Consider the following 8087-nt stretch of genomic DNA (forward strand, 5'->3'; position numbering starts at 1 on the left):
CCAACTCATTACTTTTAGGGGTTCTCAAAGCATGGCACATGGCTCACCTTTACAAAACTCACTCAAGATACTTAATAACGATTCCGATTCCAGGGTTTTGCCTCTGATGTACTAAATTGGAATCTTGGAGCATAGGGCCCTGAATCTTCATTTCCAAAAAGAACTCCAAGTGAGATGTGTGAACATTACATTATAGTCACTGGCTTTGAGGCACAAAATAGAGCAGACATTAACCGCAGAATGTGTTGAATAAACTTATGTGCACATATGTGGTTTTTTTTTTCTAATTATTCAGTTTTTTAAAAGTCAGTGTTTGGTTGGATTTCAGTACATAATTGCTCAGATTCTTTTCTACATATGTCTCTTCTCCTTGCATGCACAGTCCCAGGTTTTGTCCTAACCTAGCTCTCAGTAAGAGAAAATTCTAAGGACCATAGCAGGATGTGCAATGTGGAGAGTTGAATCCCTTGTTGCAACCGTCTAATCTGTTGGAAACCAGGGGAGTCAAGGGTTTTTCCTCTCCTGCTGGTAGCAGTTTTCTACTCTTACTTCTCATATATTCACGGTCCTCAGCTCAGTCATTTAGAAAATGGGATTAGAAATAAAATTCCTGAGTCTGCTTGTAGTTACTTAAGCAAGTCACTAGGCAAGCATGGTAAAATCTTTTGACACTTCTCATTTTAGCAAGGTAAAGATTCTTGGGTATCCTGAAAACACAGGCACTCACGAGAGTGCACATACAGACACACACACGACTTTGAGAAGTCCAATCATAAAATTTTTTTAAATGTACATTATATTGCTATAACATACTACATATAATTATGTGGTATATAGTATAATTATATCACTATATAATATCATGTAATTACATGTTATACATTATGATTAATTATACATCCCATATATACCTGAAAAAAAGACAATTTTCCTCCATCTTATATTTTAAAGTCCCTTCATACTTCATCCAGCTATTCCACAGGAGGCCCCAAAATGTGAAACTGAAGTAATTTTTCTAATGACATTAAGGGGTAGGATGTTCTTCCTCATTCTTGCTTATGAGAAGCAATAATGTTTGCCCCATCCTAACACATAACGTAGAATGCCCTTTGCTCTCCCTTAATTAAAAATGAAATTCATTTTTTCCAAATCACAAAATTAACACAAGAAGAGAAATTAAATTAAATCTGTGCGGTGCGATTAAGTAAAACACTTTCTCTCACGTTATTTCTCTAGAGTTAATGAAAGGTTAACTGTTCAAGAAGGAACCCTCCTTCTGTCTATAAAGATGCTCCAGGGAATTATGGGGCCATTCTCCAAAGCCTGGGTTGGGGGAACCCTGGGAGGCTCAAGAGAGGCCACTGCTGCCTGAAGCTTTTCAGCCAAGCCCCCTGAAATCATCCTACCCTCATCTTATATTCCAAGTCATAACAGGTGCCTAGCATGGGATAGAGGGAACCGAGGTTTGTTGAATATATTTAATGCATCTATAATGTAACAGACATATATGTTGTTTCATTTAATCCTAGTAACTGCCCTACCAGGCAGTTATGACTGTCTCCTTGATTATATGAAAATTGAAGGAGGCTAAGCTATTGTTACTTTCCCAAGGTCACAAAGCTGGTAAATGACTGGAAACAGTTCATCCCAGGTTGGCCTGACCAGGACTTACCTGCCCATTCTATCATGGGGGCTCTAAATCTGAGACACTGCATGCTCTGGCCGTCACCTTCCTCAGTGTCCTCATGTTGGGCCACACTACCTTTTACTCCTCACTTTTTTTTTTTTTCTTTTTTTAACATCTTTATTGGAGTATAATTGCTTTACAATGGTGTGTTAGTTTCTGCTTTATAACAAAGTGAATCAGCTATACATATACATATGTTCCCATATCTCTTCCCTCCTGCATCCCCCTCCCTCCCACCCTCCCTATCCCACCCCTCCAGGCAGTCAGAAAGCACCGAGCTGATCTCCCTGTGCTATGCGGCTGCTTCCCACTAGCTATCTACCTTACGGTTTGTTAGTATATATGTCCATGCCTCTCTCTCGCTTCGTCACAGCTCACCCCTCCCCCCTCGCCATATCCTCAAGTCCATTCTCTAGTAGGTCTGTGTCTTTATTCCTGTCTTACCCCAGGTTCCTCACGACATTTTTTTTCTTAAATTCCATATATATATATGTGTTAACATACGGCATTTGTCTTTCTCTTTCTGACCCACTTCACTCTGTATGACAGACTCTAGGTCTATCCACCTCATTACAAATAGCTCAATTTCGTTTCTTTTTATGGCTAATATTCCGTTGTATATATGTGCCACATCGTCTTTATCCATTCATCCGATGATGGGCACTCAGGTTGTCTCCATCTCTGGGCTATTGTAAATAGAGCTGCAATGAACATTTTGGTACATGACTCTTTTTGAATTATGGTTTTCTCAGGGTATATGCCCAGTAGTGGGATTGCTGGGTCATATGGTAATTCTATTTGTAGTTTTTTAAGGAACCTCCATACTGTTCTCCATAGTTGTTGCACCCATTCACATTCCCACCAGCAGTGCAAGAGTGTTCCCTTTTCTCCACACCCTCTCCAGCATTTATTGTTTCTAGAGTTTTTGATGATGGCCATTCTGACTGGTGTGAGATGATATCTCATTGTAGTTCTGATTTGCATTTCTCTAATGATTAATGATTTGAGCGTTCTTTCACATGTTTGTTGGCAGTCTGTATATCTATCTTCTTTGGAGAAATGTCTCTTTAGGTCTTCTGCCCATTTGTGGATCGGGCTGTTTGTTTGTTTGTTATTGAGCTGCATGAGCTGTTTGTAAATTTTGGAGATGAATCATTTGTCAGTTGCTTCATTTGCAAATATTTTCTCCCATTCTGAGGGTTGTATTTTGGTCTTGTTTGTGGTTTCCTTTGCTGTGCAAAAGCTTTGAAGTTTCATTAGGTCCCATTTGTTTATTTTTGTTTTTCTTTGCATTTCTCTAGGAGGTGGATCAAAAAGGATTTTGCTGTGATTTATGTCATAGAGTGTCCTGCCTATGTTTTCCTCTAAGAGTTTGATAGTTTCTGGCCTTACATTTAGGTCTTTAATCCGTTTTGAGCTTATTTTTGTGTATGGTATTAGGGAGTGATCTAATCTCATACTTTACATGTACCTGTCCAGTTTTCCCAGCACCACTTATTGAAGAGGCTGTCCTTTCTCCACTGTGCATTCCTGCCACCTTTATCAAAGATAAGGTGACCATATGTGCGTGGGTTTATCTCTGGGCTTTCTATCCTGTTCCATTGATCTATCTTTCTGTTTTTGTGCCAGTACCATTACTCCTCACGTTCTTGTCCAAGAATTGGCAAACTAAGACCAAATTCAGCCTGCTGACTGTTGTTGCAAATAAAGTTTTATTGGCACACAGCCACCCCATTCATTTACAGTACGTATTGTCTATGCCTGCTTTTGCTCTGCAACTACAGAGGAGTTGAGCAGTTGAGACAGGGCTGCTGCACAGCCCATAAAGATTAGAACATTTATTATCTGGCTTTTTAAAAAATTTCTCCATTTTATTCTGATATGTACTAAATATGCAATATGCTTTACGTAACTCTAAATACGTCTTACTTTTTCTTCTAACAAACACAGTATTTTTTTTAACATCTTTATTGGAGTATAATTGCTTTACATTGTTGCGTTAGTTGCTCCTGTATAACAGAGTGAATCAGCTGTATGCATACATATAAAAACAGTGGTTAGATGCCATGAAGTAGGTAGCAATGCCTTAACTGTAGGCGCGTTGTCAGGCCCCAGGGCCTCTTCCATCCTTGTCAAGGGGAGTGCTAACCTTCTCTCCTTTCATACAACAAACACTGTTATCTGGTTTTTTACAGAAGTAGTTTGCTAGTCCCTGCTCTTGTCATATTGGCCTCCTCTCTGCCCCAAGGTCAGGCCAGTCCTTTTCTCTTGCTTTAATCCTCCCCAAATGCTACTCCTGTTGCCTGGAGTCACTTTTCCTGTATCTTCCTTTGGGGACTCTTGCTCATCTTTCAGGCCTTGCTTCAAATGCCATTTCCCTCAGGGAACTCCGCTGAGGACACCAGCTAAGCAGTCCTAACAACTTCATGCCTTGACCTCGTTGTTGTATGTGTTTATGTACTTTTTTGCGTCTCCAGCCCTAGAATGGAGCTCCCCATTGGTAAGGATGGTATCTATTCATTCCTCTCTCACACCCAAGGTCTAGCAGACTATCTGTCATGGAGCAGATGCTCATATAATAATTCAGCAGAAGATAAACTGCAGCCAGGAATCTTCTGACTTACTCCAGGAAAGCTCTTCCCTGTTTAAAATGAGAAATACTCTTTTTAGAACCACCGTTACCTACAGATACAAAACTAGATAGAGTTAAAAATATATTTATTTATAGTTGTAGGAACAGATGTGATTAAGCTGTTGTTCAAAAGGATTAAGCTGAGCAGAAGCAAGAAGAAATACAATCCTGCAACCTGTGGAACAAAAACCACACTCACAGAAAGATAGGCAAGATGAAAAGGCAAAGGGCTATGTACCAGATGAAGGAAGAAGATAAAACCCCAGAAAAACAGCTAAATGAAATAGAGACAGGCAATCTTCCAGAAAAATAATTCAGAATAATGATAGTGAAGATGATCCAAGACCTTAGAAAAAGAATGGAGGCAAAGATCGAGAAGATGAAAGAAATGTTTAACAAAGACCTAGAAGAATTAAAGAACAAACAAACAGAGATGAACAATACAATAACAAATGAAAAATACACTGGAAGGAATCAATAGCAGAATAACTGAGGCAGAAGAACGGATAAGTGACCCGGAAGACAGAATGGTGGAATTCACTGCTGTAGAACAGAATAAAGAAAAAAGGATGAAAAGAAATAAAGACAGCCTAAGAGACCTCTGGGACAACATTAAACGCAACAACATTCGCATTATAGGGGTCCAAGAAGGAGAAGAGAGAAAGGACCCGAGAAAATATTTGAAGAGATTATAGTCGAAAACTTCCCTAACATGGGAAAGGAAATAGTCGCCCAAGTCCAGGAAGCGCAGAGAGTCCCATACAGGATAAGCCCAAGGAGAAACACTCTGAGACACATAGTAATCAAACTGGCAAAAATTAAAGACAAAGAAAAATTATTGAAAGCAGCAACGGAAAAAGAACAAATAACATACAAGGGAACTCCCATAAGGTTAACAGCTGATTTCTCAGCAGAAACTCTACAAGCCAGAAGGGAGGGGCAAGATATACTTAAAGTGATGAAAGGTAAGAACCTACAAGCAAGATTACTCTACCCGGCAAGGATCTCATTCAGATTTGATGGAGAAATCAAAAGCTTTACAGACAAGCAAAAGCTAAGAGAATTCAGCCCCACCAAACCAGCTCTACAACAAATGCTAAAGGAACTTCTCTAAGTGGGAAACATAAGAGAAGAAAAGGACCTACAAAAACAAACCCATAACAATTAAGAAAATGGCAATAAGAACATAACATGTCAATAATTACCTCAGGGCTTCCCTGGTGGCACAGTGGTTGAGATTCCGCCTGCCAATGCACGGGACACATGTTCGTGCCCTGGTCCGGGAAGATCCCACATGCTGTGGAGCGGCTGGTCCCGGGAGCCATGGCCACTGAGCCTGCGCGTCGGGAGCCTGTGCTCCGCAACAGGAGAGGCCAAAACAGTGAGAGGCCTGTGTACCACAAATTGAAAAAATAATAATTACCTTAAATGTGAATGGATTAAATGCTCCAACCAAAAGACACAGGCTTGCTGAATGGATGCAAAAACAAGACCCATATATATGCTGTCTACAAGAGACCCACTTCAGACCTAGGGACACATACAGACTGAAAGTGAGGGAACAAAAAAGCTATTCCATGCAAATAGAAATCAAAAGAAAGCTGGGGCTTCCCTGGTGGCGCAGTGGTTGAGAGTCCACCTGCCGATGCAGGGGACACGGGTTCGAGCGCCAGTCCAGGAAGATCCCACATGCCGCAGAGCGGCTGGGCCCGTGAGCCATGGCCACTGAGCCTGCAGGTCTGGAGCCTGCACGTCTGGAGCCTGTGCTCCACAATGGGAGAGGCCACAACAGTGAGAGGCCCACGAACTGCAAAAAAAAAAGCTGGCGTAGCAATACTCATACCAGATAAAATAGACTTTAAAATAAAGCATGTTACAAGGGACAAGGAAGGACACTACATAATGATCAAGGGATCAATTCAAGAGGAAGCTATAACAATTATAAATATTTATGCACCGAACATAGCACCTCAATACATAAGGCAACTGCTAAAAGCTCTAAAAGAGGAAATCGACAGTAACACAATAACAGGGACTTTAACACCTCACTTACACCAATGGACAGATCATCCAAACAGAAAATTAGTAAGGAAACACAAGCTTTAAATGACACGATAGACCAGATAGATTTGATTGATATTATAGGACACTCCATCCAAAAACAGCAGATTACACTTTCTTCTCAAGTGCTCATGGAACATTCTCCAGGATAGATCACATCTTGGGTCACAAATCAAGCCTCAATAAATTTAAGAAAACTGAAATCATATCAAGCATCTTTTCTGACCACAATGCTATGAGATTAGAAATCAATTACAGGGAACACAAACACATGGAGGCTAAACAATACGTTACTAAATAATAACCAAGAGATCACTGAAGAAATCAAAGAAATCAAAAAATACCTAGAGACAAATGACAATGAAAACACAACGATCCAAAACCTATGGGATGCAGCAAAAACAGTTCTAAGAGAGAAGTATATAGCAATACAATCCTACCTCAAGAAACAAGAAAAATCTCAAATAATCCAACGTTACACCTAAAGGAACTAGAGAAAGAAGAACAAACAAAACCCAAAGTTAGCAGAAGGAAAGAAATCATAAAGACCAGAAGAGAAATAAGTGAAATAGAAACAAAGAAAACAACAGCAAAGAACAATAAAACTAAAAGGTGGTTCTTTGAGAAGATTAAAAAAATTGATAAGCCATTAGCCAGACTCATCAAGAAAAAGAGGGAGAGGACTCAAATCAATTTAGAAATGAAAAAGGAGAAGTTACAACAGACACCCCGGAAATACAAAGCATCCTAAGAGACTACTACAGGCAACTCTATGCCAATAAAATGGACAACCTGGAAGAAACGGACAAATTCTTAGAAAGGTATAACCTTCCAAGACTGAACCAGGAAGAAATAGATAATATGAACAGACCAATCACAAGTAATGAAATTGAAACTGTAATTCAAAATCTTCCAACAAACAAAAGTCCAGGACCAGATGGCTTCACAGTTGAATTCTATCAAACGTTTAGAGAAGAGCTAACACCTATCCTTCTCAAACTCTTCCAAAAAAATTGCAGAGGAAGGAACACTCCCAAACTCATTCTATGAGGCCACAATCACCCTGATACCAAAACCAGACAATGATACTACAAAAAAAGAAAATTACAGACCAATATCACTGATGAATATAGATGCAAAAATCCTCAACAAAATACTAGCAAACAGAATCCAACAACACATTTAAAGGATCATATACCATGATCAAGTGGGATTTATCCCAGGGATGCAAGGATTCTTCAGTATACGCAAATCAATCAATGTGATACAACATATTAACAAACTGAAGAAGAAAAACCATATGATCATCTCAATAGATGAAGAAAAGGCTTTTGACAAAATTCAACATCCATTTATAATAAAAAACTCTCCAGAAAGTGGGCATAGAGGGAACCTACTTCAACATAATGAGGCCATATACGACAAACCCACAGCAAACATCATTATCAATGGTGAAAAACTGAAAGCATTTCCTCTAAGATCAGGAAAAAGACAAAGATGTCCACTCTCACCACTATTATTCAACATAGTTTTGGAAGTCCTAGCTATGGCAATCAGGGAAGGAAAAGAAATAAAAGGAAACAAATTGGAAAAGAAGAAGTAAAACTGTCACTGTTTGCAGATGACATGATACTATACCTAGAGAATCCTAAAGATGCCACCAGAAAACTACTAGAGCTAATCAATGAATTTGGTAAAGTTGCAAGA

General features: G+C 39.4%; 1 non-coding gene across 1 annotated transcript; it reads right to left on the reverse strand.

Annotated features, from left to right (window-relative positions):
* Positions 1 to 3732: 3732 nt before the first annotated feature.
* On the reverse strand, positions 3733 to 3858 carry LOC136135773 (U6atac minor spliceosomal RNA). The gene has a single exon (XR_010656616.1). It is a non-coding gene; the product is annotated as a U6atac minor spliceosomal RNA (small nuclear RNA).
* Between the last annotated feature and the right edge of the window lie 4229 nt (positions 3859 to 8087).

This window comes from Phocoena phocoena, chromosome 15, assembly GCF_963924675.1.
Source record: "Phocoena phocoena chromosome 15, mPhoPho1.1, whole genome shotgun sequence".
Lineage (NCBI taxonomy): Eukaryota > Metazoa > Chordata > Mammalia > Artiodactyla > Phocoenidae > Phocoena > Phocoena phocoena.